At 41.0% G+C, this 25,651-nt stretch overlaps 2 pseudogenes; both read right to left on the bottom strand.

The window, feature by feature from the left end:
- Window positions 1-644: 644 nt before the first annotated feature.
- LOC147450938 (uncharacterized) lies at window positions 645-2,080 on the bottom strand (annotated as a pseudogene).
- A 9,928-nt stretch (window positions 2,081-12,008) lies between these two features.
- On the bottom strand, window positions 12,009-12,884 carry LOC147450937 (uncharacterized; annotated as a pseudogene).
- Between the last annotated feature and the right edge of the window lie 12,767 nt (window positions 12,885-25,651).

Raw genomic sequence — 25,651 nt, 5'->3', positions numbered from 1 at the left:
AAGATATTTTCTTTCATATTATGCATAAGATTTTATTTTTTCTAAGAAAAAAACAATTGATAGATTCATGTTTTTGTTGATTTCTTTGCGACCACTGAGACCATCAGATTAAAAAATACCATGCTAGTTTGTAATAGTATCGAGTATGATACTTTTTGGAGTTTTTGGATAAGGGATGGGATTTGCAATCTGTAAATGTTAAATACATGATAAAATCTCAAAATTTTATTTTATCATTTTTTTTATCATCGATCTCATAGAGTGAGAGGTGTTTGGATACCACTTGATCAAGATCTTAAAAGCATGCAAGAAAATCAATTGAAGCAAGTGGACATTTGGATGGATGCGCAACTTCAAACAACTATATCAATAGGTCAACGATGTACTCTCTCACAACTCAGACAAGATTTAATCACAGAGGATGAAGTGGATCTTCCAGAGAACTTTATATATCAAATCAATGGACGAAAGGTAAGATATTTTTACTTTCTATTTTTTTAAAGAACATTCTTTTAAAAAAATTCAATGCAGATTTCCAAAAAAAGAGAGAGAAAAATGAGCTATGAAAGTCTTAAACACAACTTGATTCACATAGTTTCCATATGAGTAAGTTTTCTTTACAAAGCAATTAATAGAAAATATCTTTAAATCCAAATTAAACTAGTCTTTTCATGTTCGATATCTGCACTGTTATATTGAATCTTATGCTTCTTTTCTTCACTTTGATCTACTATTTCAAAGATCTTCAAAATTGTGGATGTTGAACCATCATGAGGTTGGGAGCTTGGTAAAGGGAAGTCACTTGTTTGAGGATCTAAAACTTCCCAGTAAATGTCTTCCAATCCATCATGTGGAACATATGGAACATCCTCCAAATTTAAATCAACCTCTTCATGGCGCCTTTTTTCTTTTTTGTGCACCTTTTCTAGCTTAGCTCTTCCTCTTTGTCTTTGTCAGAGGCCTCATTTAGACCTTTAGGCTCTTCAGGTTTCGACAAGTTCTTTTGCTTCTCCCAACTTCTCATTGAAAGTCTATCTACTATATCCTCGATCATATCCATTCTGAACTGTAGAAAGTCAAGCTCCGTGTAATGTTGCATTGGCATCTACAATGAAATTAAACCACTCAACTAATTTTAAAAAAATTGCAATCCTCTTTGTCAATTTAAAGTTGCAGCCTTTACCTTTTCTTTTTCATCTTCATGACTATATAAACGGTTCAGAAGTTCTTTCATACTATAGAGCAGGTACCAACCACACTTGTGACTATCTTGTTGTGTAGGTATCTGCAACGTTTATAGCTTCTCACATTGAGAATCCAATTTTTTACTTTCAAAATATCATTGTAATTCATGACAAAGTGAGTATTTCTTGCTCGAATATTTTTATGTGTTGTTTCTTTGAGAAATAAACCTCCTTGGTGGAAAGACTCAATTGTGGCAATCAAGAGGTTTGCATGGCTAAAAATAAATAAATTAGCACTTTTAAACTGTAAGAGTTTTAGAAAATGAGATCTTACTTTTTTATTTCAGAGTGGATGGTTTCTAGAAGAGAGTTGAAATACAGTGTGTATTTCTCTTGGATGTCTATAATTGCAAGGCTCCAATGTCTCCTATTAAGTCATAAAACAATAACAAAAAACATTTTGTGAGATATTAACTCAATGGAATATATAAACAGTTTACCTTGAGCAATAAGGAAATACGACCAATCTCACTATCTTCGGACAATATGTAAACCATGGAAGGAGTTCTTTTGGAGCTTTTCGTGCATTGAGGACTTGAGAAATTGCACAATCTAGAATGAAAACCTCTAGCTGAAATTGTTCATCGAGTTTGGATTTTATAATACTACAAAACAACTCCAACCATTATAGGTATCTTCAAATATATGAAAACTAAAATCAAGCAAAGAAAGAAAAATTACCTTGCTGAGAATTGAACAAAAGTATTTGATAGATCTTCTTCTCTAGTTTTCAACATTTCAATTTCTTCAGCTCTTAGAGCATAGCCTTCTGGATGTCCTTGGTCCATCACAAAAACTTCGACATTGGATCCTAAACCTTCTAATCTTTTGATCATAAGGTTTTCTCTATGAAGGATCATTAACTGTCGAGCTACAATTAGTTGTTTCAATTTATCTTCTTCCTGTTTTTTTAAATTTTCCAGTTTCTCTTGATTTAATCTTGTGTCCTTATCATGTGTTATATCTTGAATCTTCACCCTATCTTTAGGAAGCCTTGCCGGAGGAACCAATAGAATATCTCTCATTTTTTAATCTACAAAGATTGATTCATGCCGAAAACTTTCAAACTTCGCTCTTAGCATTGCGAGACTACTAAAATCTTTTCACATGACAATAACTCTATGTACATGAGCAGCAAGAATATATGTGTCTTTTAAATACTCTATCAACTAGTCCTCACAAGCTCCTTGAAGACAAGCTAAAGCTATATGCCTCCATCTCAATCCCTCTTTGCATCTGTCACTCACTGATTTGCTTGACAACTCGAACAAATGGAGCTTTTGGTATACAAAAGGTTACTTTATCTTGCTCTTTTCTTATTTTGCTAAGAACACTTATGCTCTGTGAAACACGTTTTCGTCGAGATCTAATCAAAGTTTCTACAGATGATTGAATATTGTCTTTTGATCAATCCACTCTCTTTGAAGTTTGCTTTGTTCTAGCCATGAGTTTTCCTATAAAAAAAAAGGAGAAATAAAACAAACAATAAATTTAGCTTTTTAATCATTTAATTATTCATAAATCTTTCTATAGTCAAGCTCACAAATCATGGTTACATGTTTATCTTTGATATTAGAGAAGAGACTATTTGACTAATAATCATGTATAACAATACATTTAAGTAGATTCAAAGATGTAAAAAAACAAAGTAAAGTGTCTTAAAGTCTCTGTCAAGTCAGCTGGAATGCACCTATTGTGCAAAAAGCTTGAGCCCAATTAGATTGGAAATGCTTTTTGGGCACAATAGGTATATTAGTTGAACTTGTAAAAATCCCTTTCTCTTCCCTCCAATCCCACTTTGCCCTTGTAGTGAATGCACCAATTGTGCAAAAAACTCAATTCCATTATGATTCAAAATGCATTTTCGGCATAATAGGTATAGTTCATTTTTTGATCCCCCTCTCCCAGAGTGAATGCACCTATTATGCAAAAAATTCAATCATTAGGAAATTTCCGAGGTCATTTGGAGGGCCATATGAAAGAGAGAGAAAATAGAGCGCGTTCAATGAGCTTCAGGGCTACATTACGTAGGAAAATACGTGGAAAGACTCAAGAAATAGGAAAATAATTTAAAAACTTTCACGAATCTAGGATTGTGGCATCATAACTTCTTTGCTTTTACCGAGTTGTTAGGTGCATGTGTGGTCCCATTGCTGATATTCTCTTATGGTCATTAACGTACTGGAGGGTGGCCTTTAAGCCCGCACAAGATATTGGAATTGTAAAACACTTTCCCTCCATTAGGATACTTTCAAAGTGAATCTCCCTCCACTAAGCTTTTCTCTCAGAGCTATGGCTTCCACGTATTCCCGCCCAAGAAGCTCTAGGTGTTTATGGTCTCTCACACCAACTAGCAACACCTGCACTTTGCCTAGAAGGCCAAGTAGTAGCATATCATCAATTAAAATATCAACTTCAATAAGTGCAGAGAACCAATGGGTTAGACAAAGGATAAACAAAGGTTCATGGGTCCTAATGCAACCAAGAAGAGACAAGAGGTCTAGTGCTATCAATGTTTACCACTCAACATGGAAGGCCAGAGTGTTGGATTTCAAAGTTATCGGCAAAAGATCTGTAAAGGAAGTTCTTGTTCAACATGTATTTACCCATCCAGACGTGATAGCAAACGGTGGAAATGTGTCAGATATACATCAACCACGTTGCAATTGTAAGTATTCTTCACATCTCAACTGCATTTGATTTGTCATTTCACTTATTGATACTCTCAGTTTAACTTTTGTTATATATTTTGCAACGTTTATCCCTCTTCTTATGAGCAATGGCTCCATTCTTCACATCTCAACTACATTAGATTTGTCATTTTCACTTATTGATACTCTTAGTTTAACTCTTGTTATATATTTTGCAGATGTTTATCCCTCTTCTTATGAGCAATGAGAGCCTGTGGAATGCATAATAGGCCTCTTCCTTGTCGTTCATGCCTACATTGGTTCTTTACAGTATTCAGGGAGAACCAACAAAAGCCTGGCTGATGAAGGAATATTTTTCTATGACCACTTCTACCAACTCTGCCCAGGGAATAAGAATGGCATGTTGGTGAAAGTGCCTCTACCAACCGACTGGAACACTGTGGACTAGTCATTTCCTGAGGGAACAATGGTGGAGGCAATGTGAAGTAAGATCTACAAGGATATACAGAGGTCTCTATGTAGCTCTATTCCCACCAAACTGGTTAGAATTGCAAACTTTTGTCCTGCTGCATTGTTCATAGAGTTGTTTCATAAGTACAATATACATGTTATGAAAACTATGTTCATGTGCAAGTCATTTCAGTAGTCATCCTGTGAAAAACTTCTTGACAGAGGATGGTATGTAAAGGAAGAGATTGGCATACGATGTGAGGTCACGCTTGACACTCAACTTGTCATGTACATGATTGCAAGCCAATCACTGTTAGTCTCCTATTGGTATATGCAATCACAAATGCTCAGAGGTAAGTACATTCCTATGGACCAGGTTTCTGCAGGTTTGGAAGATAATCCTGTTGTGGATGTGGAAGTGTTTGATAAAGAGCATGGCCTAATGTTGGTGGTTACAATAAGGGAGCTATGCAGTCTTCTGCAGTTGCGGCACGACATAATTGAAGAGTCAATGGACAGGGACCTTTCAGATTTTTCCTTTTTTCCTAGCTGGCCGTAAGCTGATGCGGCGTAGGGAGAAAGATATTTTGTGCAAAGAGTTGGATGGTCGGGTTGAAATAGTTTCAATGTAATAGAGATTCTTGTGAACCCAAGTGTATACGAGTGACTTTCAATACATGAAGTTTTTTTGAGCTCATTTGTCAATTGTGGTCTATGAATATAAGTGTTCTTGAAATACATTTCTTTAGCCATTGCCACATCTCTTTCTCTCTCTCTCTCTCTCTCTCTCTCTCTCTCTCACACACACACACACACACACACACACACACACACACAATGTAAGGCAACAAAAAGACATGATAGAAGAGTCATCTCAATTCATTAGAAAGTACAAACTCGTCCGTGAACAATGGACTGAGATACAATTTCTGTAAGTATGGAATCAAAATGTCTTCAAGGTAAAAATCAAAGGTATGCCCTTCAAAAGAGGGTGGTGAGATAGTTGTTCTTGGTGGATTTAGGTCTCCCTTTTCAGGAGTATCATCAATCAGTAGTGTATTATTTGCATCAAAGGGTACATCGATTTGGCTGAACAGTTTGTAGAAAAGATGTAAGTTGGGTTTTTTACGGTGGTAGTGGCCCTCGATGGTAACGCATCTTCTCTGATCATACAAAAAGGCAAAATCTGCCTGATCAACACCGGATACAATGCAAACTATTCTAACTAGTGGCAACAAGTTTTGCCTTTGCACTGAAGACCATACGACAACTCTGAAGCGCGGAAGAAGAAACTGAATAAATTCTTTTGTTCCTGGACGAACCACAACTTGACAAGTACCCATCTGAAATGTTTGCAAATCCTCGTAGGTGTCTGATATACCAAGAGACAGGCGCATTAGCAGCAATCCATTGATGTCCAAGATAATCAACCTCTGAAAAAGTTGACAAGTACATATAAGTAGTTAGAAGCTGAACTTATTTTTCCATACTTGAATAGACATTACCGGAACAACCGTATCTACAGGTAGCAAAGGTCCATACTGGGTCTCTATAGTGTTGTTGTCGTTGTTGCTATCCTCTACTTTTGCTTCATCGTCATAGTCATCGTTCTCATCCTCATCAAGTGCCTCATCACTTCGCTTGTCTTCCATGGTTTCCTCCAAGGTATTTTCCTCACCCTTCGTTGGCCGGCTTGCCTCATCCATATCCTTTTGGGGCTCCTCCATTGGCCGGATTGCCTCATCCATAGGCTTGCTTTCCTCATGCATGCTTGCTTGCTTTTGGGGCTCCTCCTAAGACTGGCTTGCCTCATCCAGGGTTTCCTCCATGGGGTTTTTTGGCTCCTCCACTGGCCTACTTGCCTCTTTCATTGTCTCCTCCATAAGCCCCTCTACTTGTACACTAGCACCTTGAATATCCTCGTTTGGCCTTTCTGCATCCTCAGCCCTTTCATCTTTGGCTAGTATGACCCCCCTCGGCCCATTGTGGTTCCACTGTGTCTGATGCAGGGGCTTGTGGTGGTGGCTCGTCACGTATTGTCATATCGATTGTGCGGTCGTCCAAGCAGCTATCTTCAGCTTCTCTGGGGTTCGACATAGTGAGCAAGTGTTGTATTAGACTTTCCCGATATCTTTGCAAATAATCATATGTGTAGATCTCCATGGCACTCTGCAAAATTGAAAGACCACATAGTGAGAAGTCTTGTATAAAGAAAACCAAAACTGACTGAATGCATTGCCAAATGGTTACCTTAGTCATGAAAGGTTGTAATGCAAAGTAGCTTTGCAGGACATATTCTGCATGGAGAAGACATCTCCAGCCGCAAGAAGTTGCATCGGTTTGATTTGGTACAGGCACATCTTTGATTGGGGCCTTGTATAGTTTGTACCTTCCACATAGCTTGCCATAAGCAAGCAATAATCTCTATACCAACTGCATAAAGGAGTATCGGGATGTTAGCTTGAGGCTTTCAAATTTACATGGATATCCATAAGAAACACTTTTTGATACATAACACTTACATCCTAATTTTAGGGTGGGTTCCTTTTATTGAATTGAACACCCATATTGCTGGCTAGTCAACATCAAGGCATATGAGACTCCATTGATGGTTGTTCTCATAAGGAAAGATGATGACGGTTACTTCCAGCATAGCACAGTGGAGAAAACAACTTTCGAATGTGCCAAATGGAGTGTTCTTCTGTCTAATAATCACAGACATTTGTGGATCAAGAAGAAACACCTCCGTGTGGGTGTGCGGTGGAAGTTGGCTTTTGTTCAAACTGCAAGGAGTGTACCTGATTTAGTACACCTATCATTTGAGTTTTCAAAGTTAGCAAAATATTAAAACTTACTTAAGACAAACGTAGATAATTGTATCTAATATCTAAGCATCTGGATCTAGCAATATATTAACGTCCACTGTATCCAGAGCCAGCTTTCTGGCTCCATCTATAAATGGTATCTTTGCAAGAAAACCATCCTTCATTGAAAGTAGAGTATCTTTGTTGCTGGCATCTATGGATCGGGTCACATTGCATTCTCTTTGCCTATGCAACTCCACTACTACTTTCGTTTTCTCCTTAAGTTCTGCTTCCCTTATGTCTTCTGTTTGGCGAGCAACCCCATCTCTGGCCTTGCCCTTGTATTAACATCATGTGTGACATCTACAACTGTGACTTGTGGCAATAGTTCAGGGGGGTATAGCAAAATTTCCCTCGTTTTCTTATCACTATAGTCATTGGGTACCAGAAGTTTGTCATACCTCCACCTTACCCTTTTTAGTGTCTCGTTGTCTTTGTCCATTACAGTCACCATGTGGGCATGAGCTGCTACAATGGTCATGTCACTGAAGTATTCAAGCAGGAAGTCCTCTGCTGCTTCCTGTAGAGCCATCAATGCAACCACTTTCCACCTTTTAGTGCCCCAAGTCGCTTCCTCACAAATGGACCTCACCATCCTCTGGAAGGGCAGCTTTGGTATGCACAAATCGACACATTTATACACCTTCCTGATTTCTCTGAAAAGCCCCATGCAGCTCTATAACTTCTTCATCCTTGGACCTTTCAAAATCTTACTTGGTTTTCGAGGTCTCTTCTTTGGGGTTGCAGATCTGCTACTTTCCTTAGCTGCTAACCCTAGTCCCTTGCCCCCCTTTCTTGCAGTGGCCTTTGTTCTAGCCATCCCACTGTATACAAATAGAAGTATCTCTCTCTCTCTCTCTCTCTCTCTCTCTCTCTCTCTCTCTCTCTCTCTCTCTCTCTCTCTCTCTCTCTCTCTCTCTCTCTCCCTCCAAAACTCTCCCTGTCTCTCACCAAAAGTTATTTCATCACTAACAGCACGCATGAAAGAATTTTATGACGATAAAATACGCCTCCACGCGCCGTTAGTGAAAAGGAAAGAGAGAGAGAGAGAGAGAGAGAGAGAGAGAGAGAGAGAGAGAGAGAGAACACACACACACACACACTCTCTCTCTCTCTCCCTTCCCCCCTGTATTCACCTATTCCTCCCTCTCTCTATAACACACACACACAATCTCTCTCTCTCTCTCTCTCTCTCTCTCTCTAGAGCAGACCAAAACACACACACACACACACTCCCTCTCTCTCACTCATTCTCTCTGCCTCTCCACAGTACTAAAGGCGCGTGTAGAGACATCCAAAGAGTAGTTGGCTGTCTCCGCACGCCTTTAGTACAGAGAGAGAGAGAGAGAGAGAGAGAGAGAGAGAGAGAGAGAGAGAGAGAGAGAGAGAGAGAGAGAGAGGTTCTATGTGTGAGTGTGAGAGTGTAAGAGAGAGAGATATGGAAATTTTCTATGACAGAGAAAGAGAGAGAGAGAGAAAGAGACACACACACACACACACACAGACCTTTGAGAAAGAGAGAGAGTGATTGAGAGAGAGAGAGAGAGGGAGACCTTTGAGAAAGAGAAAGAGAGAGAGAGAGAGAGAGAGAGAGAGAGAGAGAGAGAGAGAGAGAGAGAGAGAGAGAGAAGGCCAAACCTTGGTAGAAGACGCAGAGGCACTCTCACTTTCTCCTTGTCTCTATCACAGACGCACTCTATGTTGCAGACTCTCACTCTCACTCTCTCTGTTGCTCTGTCTCTCACTCTCTTTAAGTCTCTCGGTCTCTCTCTTTCTCTCTCATACTTTTTAGGTGTCACTCACTAATCAATCGTGCCGCATTAAATGACCAAACGTGCGGCATCAGTCCGTAGAGATACTATTTTAATGAACACGTGGGGCGCCGCCGGGTGTTAACCGTTATATGTGTCTTAGAGAGAGAGAGAGAGAGAGAGAGAGAGAGAGAGAGAGAGAGAGAGAGAGAGAGAGAGAGAGAGAGAGAGAGAGAGAGAGAGAGAGAGAGAGAGAGAGAGATACATAGAGAGAGAGAGAGAATCATAGAAAGAGAGACAGGTAGACTGAAAACTCAGAAATTGAGCGAGAGAGAGAGAGAGAGAGGGAGACTTATTACTGTCACACACACACACACAGAGACAAAGAGAGACGGATTCTTGTCAAAGAGACAAAGACACACACACACACACACACACACACACACACACACACACACACACACACACACACACACACACACACACACACACACACACACACACACACACAGAGCAATGGAGCAGACGTCTCCCAAGGAGTTTCTACAAACTCCTCCCAAAAAATGTCATCTCTTTCTCTCTCTCTCTCTCTCTCTAACAATAGCTAGCAGAGTGTGTGTGTGTGTGTGTGTGTGGAAAAAAACAAATCTATACTATTGAACATACACACATACAGAGAAACTCTCTCTCTCTCTCTCTCTCTCTCTCTCTCTACAAAACACACACACACACAGACACAGATACACACACACAGACATAGGGGCACACACAGACTGTGTGTGTGTGTGTGTGTGTGTGTGTGTGTGTGTACTAAAGGCGCGCAGAGACAACCAAGTACACTTTGGAAGTCCGTACGTACGCCTTTAGTACTGTGGAGAGGCAGAGAAAGAGAGAGAGAGAGAGAGAGAGAGAGAGAGAGAGAGAGAGAGAGAGAGAGAGAGAGAGAGAGAGAGAGAGAGACTTTGTGTGTGTGTGTGTGTGTTTTGGTGTGCTTTATATATATATATATATATATATATATATATATATATATATATATATATATATATATATATATATATATATATATATATATATATATATATATATATATATATATATATATATATATATATATATATAGAGAGAGAGAGAGAGAGAGAGAGAACAAAGACTCGACATCGATTCCTGATGAATAGAATTAAGGTCCAGTAGGTAGAAGAGACTAAAACCGAACCCAGAGCTTGTGCCAGGATTCCAACCTTTATAGGCTCAGTTGCTTAGTGCTTCTGCCAAAAGAACTGTTGACTTTTGTTAGGACTTTGATCAAGAAGAGTCAATCTGTAAAGATGAGTCAGAGAGGTCGGCTAGCCAAGAGGATCCCTCACCCTCTACAGTACTTGTCGAGAAAAATACAAGAAAGAGGAATATAGACTTCTCAGATGATGCACACCTCCCAGCAAGCAGTCCTTGTGCAAGTAAAGGTAAAGCCAAAGAGGATGTGCCTTCTCTGGAAGAGCCAGATGTAACTGATGAGAGGCTATTCAATTTTGCAGCATCGTGTGGTGCTGGGGACAAATATGATCTAGTTCATTCTATGTTTAACCCAAAATTTGATATTGAAGACCTTTTAGCTCAGCACAATGAATTCTTGCAGCGCTATAGAGATCAATTTGAACTTATGGTGCAGGTAGGGAGGGTTGTTCTGCCCAGTATGGCTGGGGTTCATTTAAATGAATGCGGTGGAAAAGGACAGGGACTGAAGAAGTATAGGGAATTACCACCTGCTTGCTGACATTTAGCTTGCCCTTTGCACCAAAAAGAGTACAAACTTATTCAGGAATCCTTTGGATTTATGATTTACATGAACAGCCTGTTTGGATTCCTCATGCAGAATCTTGATGAGGTGATAGAGGAGCAGGATGCAGCACCAGACGAAGAATACAAAGAGACAACACACATACAAGAAGTCGAGGAGGTTGAAGATACAGTTGACCTTGAGGTTGAGGCAATTGAAGTTCAAAGAAGTAAGATGCTCTCTGTGAAAATAACAGAAATCAAACTACCCTTGGATGTCAGTAACTTCACTGAGAAGCATGCTCAGATGATGTTTCCTGTTGTGCCTGAGTTCAAGATTGGAGACAGGACCTATATCTTTTGACATGATGTGCAAAGCATCTTTTATTTAAGGGAGGACTTCTCCCTGGCTATCATTTCCAGAATCCAAGAGGAGAGGAGTGGATTTGTTTCAGAGGCTAGTAGCGATGATGAGGCAATGGAAACATCCAGCAATCCAATGGAATGCCTCCGAAGTTGCTTTGAGAAAGCTGAAAAATACAAGGAGACACTACCAGATGAAGCCACCTTCCAAGCAATAAGACAAAGCCTAAGACCATCAACAAGTCACAAAGAAGTGGAGGATTGGTTTAACCATTCAGGTCAGGAGTCAACTACGTCTATGGACCTATGATAGGAAAACCTCTTTTTGCAGGATGAGAGCTTCATGGTAACTCTCTCTCTCTCTCTCTCTCTCTCTATGTGTCACTTACTTAGACATGATATGTACAGTCTTGGATTGCTGACAAGGATGACTTCCTTCGACAGCGGACTCGAGAGTACCATGGAAGGGATGCGGCCCTAGCACAGTACCTTTCGAAGCTTTGCGAGGCACCGGTAATAGTTTTTCACAATGGAATGTCACAAGAGAGTACAACAACAACTTACACATTAAAGACACTATCACGCTTCTTGGGTGGACCCGTGCTGCCCAAAAGTGCAGATAAAGTCATTCTTGTGGACAAAGTATTTTCCAGAGATTGTTTTGGTTATTGCCCGGGCTATACAGGTGGTTGGGAGGCGTATTACTACACTTACACAGCAATGGCACTAGCTCTTGGTAGACAAAACCCGGATGAACTGTTAGAGTATGGCAAACATCTCATGATTCGTTACAAGGGTGATGTGCCAAAAAACAAAATTGAACCTTCAAAATCTTGATACACTTCAAGTAACAATTGTATTAAGAGCATGTATTACAGAAATATTGAAATTTTGTACAATGTTATCCACTCAGAGTATCTTTCTCCACTTGTGGTTCACATACACCATTGTCTCTCTCCACCTTCGTTGACCTTCACGAGCACTGGAGTTGTTGTATGCCATTGATCTTTCAATTTTATTTTGTTGTAAATGTCTGAAGGTTTGTGTTGTTGCTGAAGAGGCCAAGACTTCTTTTGTCTACATTCGATGAATGATTCTACGATAGAACCATTCAAATAGTTCTCTCAAACTAATAGCCTTGATTTGAGAGCCGCCATGTCGTGTGTGCCTGAAATAGGCGTTTCTGGCCATGTAATGAGACTTTTCCATCCCTTGGGTATTCCATATGGCCCGGTTCCCATAATTTTGTATAAAATATTGTAAATGATTGAACATGATGTGCTGGATATGAAAATAGATTACTTAGAATGTTTTATACTCACATAGTCACACATAAAAGAGAATCAAAATACACAATAATACCATGTAGTGAGTAATCTGGGTGTCTGTCCATGCTGTCTTGAATGATTTCTTGAGAAGGTTGAGATTCTCCTTGAACTTGTTCATATCACCTTGTGACCAGTCATCTTTGTCGCACATCAAAAATAGCATGTCTATCGATCGCCAAACCTCAGCCTTCGCGTTACGAGTAGTTGGTTCTTGATCTTTGACTGCAATATGTAGCTTTTTCCAACTCTGATACTCTACCTTGCTAACATAAGATGTGTTAAATATTTTTCCATGCTTTGTTAGCTTTGGATCTCGTATTCCTTGGGGTCTAGATAAAAACCTTCGTGCCTTCACCCCACCGATGGATGGTTTGCATGGGACATCCTTCTCAGTAGTTGATCTCTTTTCATCCCGCTGGATTTTCACATTGCCACAATGAAACCCCATATCTGACAGTACCAATTCTAAGCACTGCAGGGCCATTTGTCGCTCTGTTGAGTTCTTGATTTTCCAAGCAAACCCGATATATAAGTAGACCAATTTCTCCACAGTTCTACAAAGGGCATGCATTGTACAGATGTGGACATTCGCAAGTGGTATTTTCAAAACCGATCGAAAAGCAAGGTCCTCAATGTGATGTGTTGTAGCTTTTCTCCACCACTTTGGGTCCATGACCTTTGTAGGCTCCATTCAGAACAAACACGGCGACTTTGCCATTGCACCCATTCCCCAATTATACATGCACTTTAATGTTTTGAGGTCACCTACAACATGCCACTGAACTTGAAAGTCTCCCCTTCCATCTAGACATAGTACCTCTCCCTAGTTAGTCTGTCGAGATCAATCACCTTTGGAACATTAGTTTGATGAACACCCAATATAGAATGTCATGATCTTCTTTCTTTACCTGCAACACAAAATAAATGAGACTTAAGTAGATGTGAACATTTGAGCTTAGCTGAGAATCTCGCTTACCTCAAAAGCACCAAGCCACCATATGTTAGATTCTGATTGAACACTAAAATACAAAGGATCATCAGTGGGACACTTTGAGAGGGCTCTATTCATTAAAGTAGTAGTAACACGCTCCAGCTTCTTGTCTTTAACAAGCTCACACTCATCCAGTTTCAACACAAAATGTAATACCCCTCGTGACTCTTCAAATGTGATGTTGTAAAACTCCACCATTCTCTTCTGCAACATCTGCAGGTCCATAAAAATATTATTGAACTCATCATATGCTATGTTTGCTCCACGGCCACTGTGAGTTGCTTTAATATGAAACGCTTGTCCAAGATATTCTCCCTGTGCGTCGTTAAGCTGAAGCCTCTCTTTCGAAACACTTGAGGCTGATGGTAAAAGTTTGGACTTTATTCTCTTCTTAACAAAGATGGATAAGACAGATTTTTGTATAGCCGAATATCCTCTTTTGCTTACACCAAGTGAATCAAGTGTGCCTTGTATCTCTTTTGCAGGCATTGAGTTCTATGAAATAAAGCAGTCCACTACATTTTGTTGTAGGACCTTAAACTTCTTGTCATGTACTATATCTGTTGCAAGGCTTCTACTTATAAGTTGCTTCAATCTCTTTTGTATATTGGCTTTGGGGTCAATGTTTTCCTTGTCAGGATATATTGAATCTCTACATGAAGACAATGCGTAAGTAAATAACAGAAAATTTACTAAACTAACACTATTCAGACACATGAAAACAATGCATAACTAAAAAAACAAAAAATTTACTTAACTAAGAATATTTAGTCAACCAAGAAGCATCACCTTAATGCTCAGATTCTTTTCTTGAGACCTCCGGATGCAACCTGCAATGTTTCAAGATTGCACAATTTCTTCTTTCAGATATGACCACCCAAGATGGTGTCCTTCATTTGACAACTTCATACCTTTCCTTTCAGTTCCTGTACCTTTGTTTTGTGTTGCAAAGTGGTAACCTGATATGTAGAATGCAAATGTGAAAGACGAACAATCTCACATTGTTTAGCTTGGAGAATGCCCTTATAAGTTTCAGCTTGCCTTGTAAGAGATTTAAAATAACCTAGAATGCCGTTTTCTCCATCACCAGCAAGGTCAATAAGCTTGTAGGATTGACAAATGCTGGAGACGTATTAGTCATTGGATTCTTAGGATAGAGAGAGCCTCTTGTCCAGATATCTAAGTGTTTAGCTCCCTGAGCTCTGAGCGTGTCTATGGATGCAGGAGGTATATGTGTGTTTGTTTTACTCCGCTTAATCAATGGTCGGTACTCATTGTCCAAATCAATGTGAAGGTGATATTTGGCTCATTTCTGTGTAAAATTTGTGTCATTTGAGGAGTGCGCCATTAGCCAAAGGTGCAGGTTTAATGAAAAGTGAATAGTTGATGCGGCTTTGTCCCTCCATGTTAGCCTCGTTCCCTCCATGTTGACGAGGTTCATTCAATGCAACTGAAAAGAAGATTATCCCTCAATCATTATGGATGAATGTTCAGAAGGGTAAAGAATCTACTAAAAGTACACTTTTTGAACTTTTACCATGACAAACCCGCCTCTATTATTCGCCATATTTTCTAGAGAGAGAGTGCAAAAAATACATGTTCTTAGAAGGCCCTCCAAATGACCTCCGAAATTTCCTAATGTCCCTTATGAGTCAAAATGCCTTTTCGGCATAATGGGTATAGTTCAAGCTTCTTAATATGTTTGTTTGAACCCCCTCCTCCACTTGCACTGCTTGAGCGAATGTACCTATTATGCAAAAATTTCAGTTCTCTCATGATTCAAAATACCATTTCGGCATAGTAGGTATAGCTCAAATTTTAAGAATAGTACCTATTATGCAAAAGTTTCAGTTCTCTCATGATTCAAAATAACACCCATGTTCAATGATTGTCACTTGGCTCTAAATTTTTCACTTTGGGAGTATGTGGAGTATGAGTATGAGATGTAAGTATGGGATCTGGGAGGAATCTAGGTGATATATAGTCTCAATCCTTGAAATCCCCCTCCCTACCCCTCAAGAACAAAAAGTAGGATTGCTAGGCTCTAACATAGGGTAGACTAGCAACCTCCCCTCCCCCTCTATACCCCTCAAGAACAAAAACTGCAGCACCGCTAGGCACAAACATCCCTAGACTAATGCCTTCTCATAAATACTCTCACCTATGTCTACTTCTTACTCTGTGTTGTTTTCATTACATCATTACATACCAAGAAAAGCCTTTCTATGGATGTAACTGCCTATGCTTTCACATCGATGACCTTTAATCTTGAGGACTTTCTATGGGAGAGAAATTTTACATGGAGAAAGAGACTCCTATAGTTGTAGAGGAGATGGATGAGGTAGGCATAGAAGACAATTTCAAGATGAGAAGGGCATAGACTATTGCATATTGCAAGTGCTTGGGGTAAATCCCAAGTTTTTTATTTTTATTTTGAAAGACCCAGCGAGTATATGGGAGAATTTTTTTGAGAAAAGGTGAAATTTGAGGCATCTTTTCAGCACAACAATGAGATTTGTGAGCGCAATATCCCATTTCTCTCCACCTATAGCCCCTCCGTTTCTCGGAGCTATATGCCCACTATCTTGTGATCACCATATCCTGTCAAGTCCTGCCGATTCTGCATAGCCACATGTGAGTGAGTGGAAAGGCAATCCCCATGGCCATTGAGTCGCTTCTGTCTTAGGGATTCTGGGAATTTTAGAGCTATGAGCAATCTTAATGTAGTTAGTAGGGGACACCAGCCAAAGAAAATTCAGAAATTAGGTTCATTGTGTTTGAAAGAAGGGTGAAATTCTAGTGTTAAATTTAGTAGAACAAAGAGGTTTGAGATTTCTCACACGTGGGTTGCCATGCGATTTCAGTCTATTTCTATCTCTTTGTCCATGCGAAGTTTGTAAAGATCATCCTCCCCCCCCCCCCCCCCCCCCCCCCCCCCCCCCTCTCTCTCTCTCTCTCTCTCTCTCTCTATCCATGTAGTATCTGCTGGACAAAAATCTGTTGACCAGGCGATAGGTGCCAGGTAGGCTGGAAGGAGGGAAGGATGGGGAGAGGAGCGACAAAGCAGGGCATGTGATCCATCCTTCTTGTGAGAGGTTGTGTGTATTCTCTCTGTCTACTGTCCCACGGTAGTGGTCGTTGACATCTCTCTCTTTCTCTCTCAGATTCGCATGCGTTGGTCCTTGCTCGTGCTCACAATGGCCTGAGTTTGCGTACGTTGTTGCTGAGTCATCTAAGTAGACATGCTACATCTAACAAAAATTTCCAATAGAAAGTGACAAGTAGAAGAGGGACAGGTGCATGCAAGCCTTGTGAGGTCCCCACCCCGCCGTATCCAATGGCGGATCTGATGGTGAACCCGGTGGCCACTAGATCTATTGCGGAAGCAAACAAAATGGTTCAAGGTTCAACTAGCGGACGATCTCTCATCACAAAGTGAGTCGAGTTCGAGCCTACTAGCAATGAGATCTAGCTCCACCTAGCAGGGGAAGCGTACTTAAACTATCTAGCGATCCTAAGACCCACTTTCCGAGAGGACAGAAACCCCGAGTGCCTTTTTCCCCATGTTTCAGAGGCACGTACCCTCGAGATTTCTCCGCTCTAGGGGCAATGAGTAATTACTAATATCAAGTAAACATTATGGGGACAGAGAGTTCCCGACCAATCGGGACCACCCATCTCGTAAGGCGTTGGCAACCCGAGCCAAGCCTCCACTTTCCACCCCCACACTCACACTTCCTTGTGTGACCTAATTACTACCACAAAGGTTGTTCAACATAAACATTCCTTGTTTTAATTCCAAAGCACATTGTTCGTTAAGACAGCCCTTCAACCAATATTGCAAACAACACCAAGACAGAATTCTAGTAAAAATTCTACTCAAACTTATTCATAAAAATTCCAATGTTCTGGAGGTACACCATCCCCCCTCCAACAAGAGTTCACTCCTCCCGTTGTTGCCTAGCTGCCCATACAACTAGGTATGTCCACCGCATAGAAAGCACGCCATGGACACTCCCAGCGCATAGAAAGCAAGTCGTGGGTATCTACCGCAAAAAAAGCAAGTCGTGGAATCAAGAGCCCTTAATGAGGAACTCTGCCCCCTGTGATCAGTAGGGGGGTCAGGACTGATTCAACATTGGAAATAAAATGAACATGTCGAGCTAAATTTTCCCTAGCAGACATTCTTTCCTAATTGCATCCAGCATACCCATCAATCATTTCCTTCCTACTTTAGAACTTGATGTACAATGAATTCAATGCCGAGGTTTCCGTCGGATTTCTCCAACATGTTTGGGGATATTTTCATTCCTAACTAGACGTGTGCAATGTTAAATTAAATAACTTGAATGAAATTATGACCTACCTCTTCCATTTCTTCGTCGATGGCCCGTGAGATGGCCGGTATTTGTTCCTCCATGGGAGCTTTCCCCTTCCCGTTGACATTGCTGGTTCCCGCCTCGTGGTCATGGGCACCACCGAAGCGTGTTCTCTTAACCGGAGCCATTTGTCTCACTACTTTAATTAATTAGCTTGGAGAAAGAGCTAAGGTTTGCAACCCAATAGATAGATTAGCAACATTAATTAATCCCTCCTATATGAGAGGTCTAGATTTTTCCATATAGCAATCATTATGGATGACACATAATCCTATGGGAACCGGCTCTAAAGATAATTACTCGGCTTACATGATTAAGAATAATACAATTTCATTAATGGAATTACCAGAGAGATGAATTAAGTAACATTAATCTCTTTCCTAGCAAATAGATGGTGCAGATTCTCCTCATGCATAGGTGTAAGAAAAGTCAACTGTTAGAGACTTAACGACGGGTTAATTTTCCATTAATTACATCTTAATGCATAAGAGAAATGAATTTAATTTAGCTACAATATTGATGAGTGACAGAAAGAGTGATTCTCATCAATCTACACAATTACCGGATTACCAATTAATTACTATGCTACCTAGAGAGAGAAAATTCTAATAATCATGCACTTAATCATTAATTAAGAGTGATAAATGGCTGATAATTCAGCTATGGAATGATGATTACATAATAGAATATGATTAAGGAGAATTTAGAGAGTAATTGTAGAGAATTACGACTAGGAATAAGCATCATAGGCGAGGAATTTAGATGGTGATGAAAAGAATTTACAGAAGGCATTAATTAAACCGTGGTTACCGTGATTAAGGGCTGATAATCTTCTTAATTCTCTGATCTAATCGAGCTTCTTGAGTCGAGAATTCGGAAGCACCTCCCTCCTTGCTTCTTCTTCCAAAAGGTGTGTGATCTGGCTGCACCTTCCCAATGTGTGTAGGTGAGTGTGTATGCACTGTGTGTATGTGTGTGTGTGTGAGCATAAGTGTGTGTGTGTGTGCAGGGCTTTAAATAGGCTCCTACAGGCTGAAAATTGACATGGGCTGCTAAATGCATATGGGAGCTTCTCCAGTTAAGCATGGCAAGTCCAGTTCCCTACCCACCAAGTGTCAGGTTGGCTTGGTTAACTGGTTCTGAGACTAAGTTATTGTCTTGGCAGCTTTCCTAGGACTCCCACAAGGCAAGAGAGCGCCCCCTAGTTGCTAAATCTGGTCTGGAGTGTCCTGGAACCTGTTCCCACATAGCCTCGGGCCCCCGGTACCTCCCCGGATAATTTTTAGGAAATTTGGTTCTAGGCTAAAACGGGTCATACGAGTCGGATTTTGATGCCAAAAATTGCTATACGATGCTGTAACTAAGACGTACTGGCCCGAGTACCTGCCATATTTAGCAGCCCCCGGGGTCTGAAAATGTATTTTTTTCAAATTTGGGGTACGGGTGCAGTTTTTCGAGACGGTCAAAACTGGACGGGTCGGGTGGCCAAAAACTTACTATTTTTGAAAAATTTTCACAAAAAATATTTTAATTCACATTTTGAAGCTTTCTAACATTCTTAACATCATGGCACTGACAGAATTTGAAAAACTGCTAAAAATAGTAACTTATTCCATTATGTTCATTTCACGGTACAATGGTGTTCTTTTTGGTCGGGGTCAGAGACCTTACAACCTCCCCAACGTGAAAAATTGAGATGTCCTCATCTCAAGAATGTGTTTGGGTAATCTTTTATGAGTGTTGGTTCATCCTCCCAAGTCGCATCTTCTTTAGGGTAATCCTTCCACTTTACTAGATGCTCCGTGATAGTTCTGTTGCGTAACTTCCTTTCCCTTGTTTCAAGTACATAGTCAGGTTGGAGTTCGAGGACTCCTTGAGCTGGCATGACTATCTGATCTGAGTCCAAAAATTGACCAGGGTTAGGAATATAGGGTTTGAGTAAGCTGACATGGAACACATCATGAACCTTCAAGTTTGCAGGTAACTTTAGCTTGTAGGCTTGGTCACTCACAACCTTAACGATCTTGAATGGTCCACAGTACCTTGGGCTGAGCTTCTTATATCTGCCTAGTGATAAGTTGCTTTTCTTTGGTTGGACTCGCAGAAAAACTTTATCCCCTTCCTTGAAAGTTCTTTCCGAACGGTTCTTCTCTGCATAGTACTTTTGTCTATCCTGAGCGTCCTGAATATCCTGGCAAATAGCTCTTGTCTGTGCTTCCATATCTTCTAACATCTTTCTAGAGGCTTCTACCGTGATGGTTGGATCTGAGAAGTTCAGTGGTGCTAAGCAGTCCTGTCCATAAAGAGCTTTGAAAGGTGACATTCCAATGCTTCTGTGTTCGGAAGAATTATAAGCATACTCCACCAAAGGTAGATATCGTAACCACTTCTTTGACTCTTGTGAACAATAGGCTCTTAGAATGTCCTCGATGACTTGATTAACTCTTTCAGTTTGCCCATCTGTCTGTGGATGATACACTGTACTGAAGGCTAATTGTGACCCAATAGATTGGAAAAGAGAAGTCCAAAATTTCGATGTAAACTTGGCATCTCTATTGCTGACGATACGCTTGGGTAGACCATGTAGCCTAAAAATCTCCTTGATGAATATCCGACTAACATCTGAAGCTGTAAAGGTTGTCTTTATGGGTATTAGGTGAGCCACTTTTGTGAGCATATCAACAACCACGAAAATAGAATTATAACCTCCTGTAGAAGGTAATCCCGTCACAAAATCCATACTGATGCATTCCCATTTCATCTGGGGTATGTGAAGAGGTTGAAGTTGCCCTAGCAACTTGATTCTTTCGCCCTTTATCCGCTGACAAGAAAGACATTGCCTCACATAGCGAAGTATGTCCCCTTTCATTCCAGACCAAAAATAACTCCTCCTGACAGCATGAAGAGTCTTAGCATAACCTGGATGTACGGATGTAGGGCTATCGTGTGCTTCATACAAAATGGCCTTCTTTAAAGCTGGATCTCTGGGTACACAGAGTCTATGTCTGTAGTAAAGACATCCTCCCATAAGAGAGTAATCTTTAGCTTCAAGCATCTTATTCTGTTGAACTAGTGATACTATATGCTGGTAATCTGGATCTACTAAAGATGCTTCTTTGATTCTATCCCAGATAGGGTTATTTGGAATAGAGATAGCTCCGAGAAAGGATTTTCGGCTAAGACCATCTGCAACTGCATTTTCCTTCCCTGGTCTATACTTTATGTCAAGGTCATATTCCTGTAATAGCTCTATCCATCGTCGTTGTTGCATATTGAGAATAGGTTGAGTAAAAATCCATTTTAAGCTCTTGTGGTCTGTAACCAGCTGAAACTTACGTCCGAGAAGATAATGTTTCCATAACTTCAGCACGTGAATAACCGCTAAAAGTTCAAAATCATGAGTAGGATAATTCTTCTCATGATCTCTCAGCTTTCGCGAAGTATACGCCACTGGTCTTCCTTCTTGAGTAAGAACTCCGCCTAGAGCGAATTCGCTAGAGTCGGTCGCTACTTCAAACTCCTTACTGAAATCTGGAAGCTTTAAAATAGGAGCTGAGACCAAGAATTCTTTTAGCTTAGCAAAGCTAGACTCGTGCTTGGTCTTCCATTCGATCCTCATTCCTTTCTTCAGGAGTTTCGTCAAAGGTGCAGCAATACGTGCATAATCCTTGACAAAAATCCTGTACCATCCCGTTATTCCAAGAAATCCTCTTACTTCGCTGACAGTGGATGGTTGAGGCCAATCAACGATATCTTTGACTTTGTCTGGGTCTAATGAAATCCCCTCAGCCGATATGACAAATCCAAGATAGTTGACCTTTGGTGAGAAACAAGTGCACTTTCTCTCTTTAGCGTAAGTTAAAGTTGGTGTTCCCGAAGAAGATCAAGTACTTTGCGAACATATTCTTCGTGTTCTGCCTCGTTCTTAGAATAGATCAGAATGTCATCAAAGAAAACCAAGACAAAATCATCCAGGTGAGGTCTGAAAATATCCTACATAAGTCGATTGAAGCTTGCAGGAGCATTTGTTAGACCAAAAGACATTACTGTGAATTCGTAGTGCCCATACCTAGTATTGAAAGCTGTCTTTGGAATATCCGATTCCTTGATCCTGATTTGGTAATATCTTGACCTTAGATCTATCTTTGTAAATATTTTGGCGCCGTGGAGTCTGTCCAAAAGTTCGTCAATCCTTGGAATTGGATACTTGTTCTTGACAGTTACCTGGTTCAGTCCCCGTTAGTCTATGCATAGCCTTAAGGTCCCATCCTTCTTCTTTTGAAAAAGAACTAGAGCACCCCAAGGAGAAGTACTGGGTCGAATGAATCCTTGCTCAATGAATTGCCTAAGTTGTTCCTTGAGTTCGATGGCCTCTGGAAGTGACATTTTATAAGGTCTTTTTGAGATACGTTCACATCCAAGGATAGTCTCAATCTCATGATCTACCTCTCTGTGTGGTGGAAGATTCGTAAGGTCTTCTGGGAACACATTATCATATTCCCTCAACCAGTTTGGTCGAAGTGAGGTATCAGATCGATCCACTTTGTTGAGCTTAACCGCATAAATTTGTTGACCCTTCCTTAGTCCCTTCAAAAGTCTACCGGTCTTAACTAAAGTAGCCTTAGGTCTCCCATTTTCCCCCTAGATTAAGGCTTCATTACCCAAGTTATCTGTAAAGGTAAAATTCCCCTGTGCACAATGTATGTGGGCCCTATTTTGCTTTAGCCAGTCCATCCCTAGTATCCCATCAAAGAATCCTAAGGGTAGGGTTCGAAATTGGGCAGAAGTTGGGTGTCCCCCTAAATCAAAGTTGATTTTGCCTGCAGAGTGTTGAGACACTACTTCCTTGCCATTTGCTAACTCAACAACTAGCTTGCTTGTCGGATACTTATCTAGCTTTAGTTTTCTCATGCATCGGGGTGAAAGAAATGAAAGAGTACTACCACAATCTATAAGGAAGTTAACTTGTTCACCTCTGAGAGATCCTGGCGTATGAATGATTGCGTATTGCTCGCAACCGTTGGGATTGTCAATTGCAGCATGTAGGGTTGCTCTCTCCACTGCTTCGTCATCCACAGTTGGTTGTACCACTGCGGCATTCACTCTGGCGGTAGCTCCACGCCCTCGCCCTCTATTCATCCTTCCTCGTCCTCCTCTTCCATTAGCTTGGCCACGCCCACGGGTATTCAAGGGTATGGCATTGGCATTGGTTGCCTGAATGTTCCTGGGGCAATTGGATCTGTAATGTCCATGCTCGCCGCAACCATAGCATCGAACATCAGGGAACTCCATGGTTGTGGTGGTAGCCACAATAGGGCGCTGGTTTTACGCTTGGTTGGCTGGTCTGTTATCCCAAGCAGTCGTCCTTGCCCTCTTTGCCCAATGATTCCTCCTGTTCTAATTAGCTTTTTGTACTTCGAGAGCTAGATGTTTGGCCCTCAACAAGGAATCCTGTAGTGTTGTCGGCCTGAGAGCTTCCAACCGAGTATTCAAGGGATCAATTAGTCCTTGGTAGAACCTCGCCACCTGTTGTTCCAAAGTCATCTTAGGAGCATATCTCCGAAGAGTGACAAAATTTGCATAATATTCTTCGACAGATGAATTCAGCTGCCGAAGTGAAAAGAATTCATTCATCCTCAAGGTTCTATAGGCAGGCGGTAAATATCGCCCCATTATTGCAGCTTTGATGTCTTCGCAGGACTGGGAAGATCCCTTAATATCCATGTCCATGCAATGTTGATTCCACCATATTTTGGCATCGCCAATCAAGCAGAACATCGCAAGCATGGTCTGATTTACGGGTTGGGTCCCCGCAGCCTCAAAGTAATCGTCCATGGCTTCCATCCACACTTCCGCATCTCTCTCCACATTTGCCCCCTCGCCCTTAAAGATCGGAGGTTGGTCTTGCTTAAGGAGGAGCTTCTTCTCTTGCGCTACCGAGTACAGAGCAATAGGCGGTACCTACATGGATTATACGAATTCTTGATACCATTACTTGGATTTCAAAATAGACACGAGACTTTAATAAAATTGAAAATTCCACTTTATCAAGAGACAGAGATTCAGAGACAAAAAGCTCTTTATTGATGAAAATTTATTACAATCGAAACCCTTCAAGGTTTAGGATAACTGATGATCAGCTTATTACATGGCTTTATGGATTGCGTATAACATACGCCTAGGAGATGGTATTGACATGATACACTACTTCATTCGTGTAATAGTTCCTATACTCATTCTTGAGTGGATAATAAACTAAGATATCAAGCCGGAGTTCCGCTTTCAGTAATCCAAAGGTTTTGACTCAGTTCGCTGGGATCACATTGGTGACCTTCTCCAAGAGCCAATCGTTGATGGTTTGATTGGAGTTGTCTGAAACAGTCTGGTCCAATCGCGTAGGCACCAAGTAGAATATCTCTATAACCCTCAACTCTTCTCCCCAACGTATCTTCTTCAAGTCGGTAGCCAGGAATCCTAGCTTCCGAGCATTGATGTAGTAAACCCCTCCTGGAAATGTCCAATCAAGTTCCCATCCTCTATCAATGCGAGTGGAGTTTGGAGTATAAGCCTTCAACAGTATCTCCATGACATCTCGCCTAAACTGGTAAATTGGGGATCTTCGAGCTTGCTCATAAATAAGCTCAAACACTTGGAACTTCCGATATTCGAGCACAGGGTCTTCCTGCAACACCAATGCAAGGAATTCGGATAAACTACCTATATACTTTCAGTTCCTTATTTAAATATTCAAACAATACAACTTTATTTCCCATCCTAATCTAGGCTCTGATACCAGGTGTGAGGTCCCCACCCCGCCGTATCCAATGGCGGATCTGATGGTGAACCCAGTGGCCACTAGATCTATTGCGGAAGCAAACAAAATGGTTCAGGGTTCGACTAGCGGATGATCTCTCATCAAAAAGTGAGTCAAGTTCGAGTCTACTAGCAGGGAGATCTAGCTCCACCTCGCAGGGGAAGCGTACTTAAACTATCTAGTGATCCTAAGACCCACTTTTCGAGAGGAGAGAAACCCCGAGTGCCTTTTTCCCCATGTTTCAGAGGCACGTACCCTCGAGATTTCGCCGCTCTAGGGGCAATGAGTAATTACTAATATCGAGTAAACACTATGCGGACAAAGAGTTGCCGACCAATCGGGACCACCCATCTCGTAAGGTGTTGGCAACCCGAGCCAAGACCCCACTTTCCACCCCCACACTCACACTTCCTTGTGTGACCTAATTACTACCACAAAGGTTGTTCAACATAAACATTCCTTGTTTTAATTCCGAAGCACATTGTTCGTTAAGACAGCCCTTCAACCAATATTGCAAACAACACCAAGACAGAATTCTAGTAAAAATTCTACTCAAACTTATTCATAAAAATTCCAATGTTCTCGAGGTACAACATCCCCCCTCCAGCGAGAGTTCACTCCTCCCGTTGTCGCCTAGCTGCCCATACAACTAGGTATGTCCACCGCATAGAAAGCACGTCATGGACACTCCCACCGCATAGAAAGCAAGACGTGGGTATCCACCGCATAAAAAGCAAGTCGTCGAATCAAGAGCCCTTACCGAGGAACTCTGTCCCCTGTGATCAGTAGGGGGGTCAGGACTGATTCAACATTGGAAATAAAATGAACATGTCGAGCTAAATTATCCCTAGCAGACATTCTTTCCTAATTGCAACCAGCATACCCATCAATCATTTCCTTCCTACTTTAGAACTTGATGTACAATGAATTCAATGCCGAGGTTTCCGTCGGATTTCTCCAACATGTTTGGGGATATTTTCATTCCTAACTAGACGTGTGCAATGTTAAATTAAATAACTTGAATGAAATTATGACCTACC

The sequence above is a fragment of the Adiantum capillus-veneris genome, chromosome 9 (genome assembly GCF_014529385.1).
Source record: "Adiantum capillus-veneris isolate H3 chromosome 9, ASM1452938v2, whole genome shotgun sequence".
Taxonomy (NCBI): Eukaryota; Viridiplantae; Streptophyta; class Polypodiopsida; order Polypodiales; family Pteridaceae; genus Adiantum; species Adiantum capillus-veneris.
Note: the sequence above shows the minus strand (reverse complement) of the source record. Positions and strands in the feature narration are given on the sequence as shown.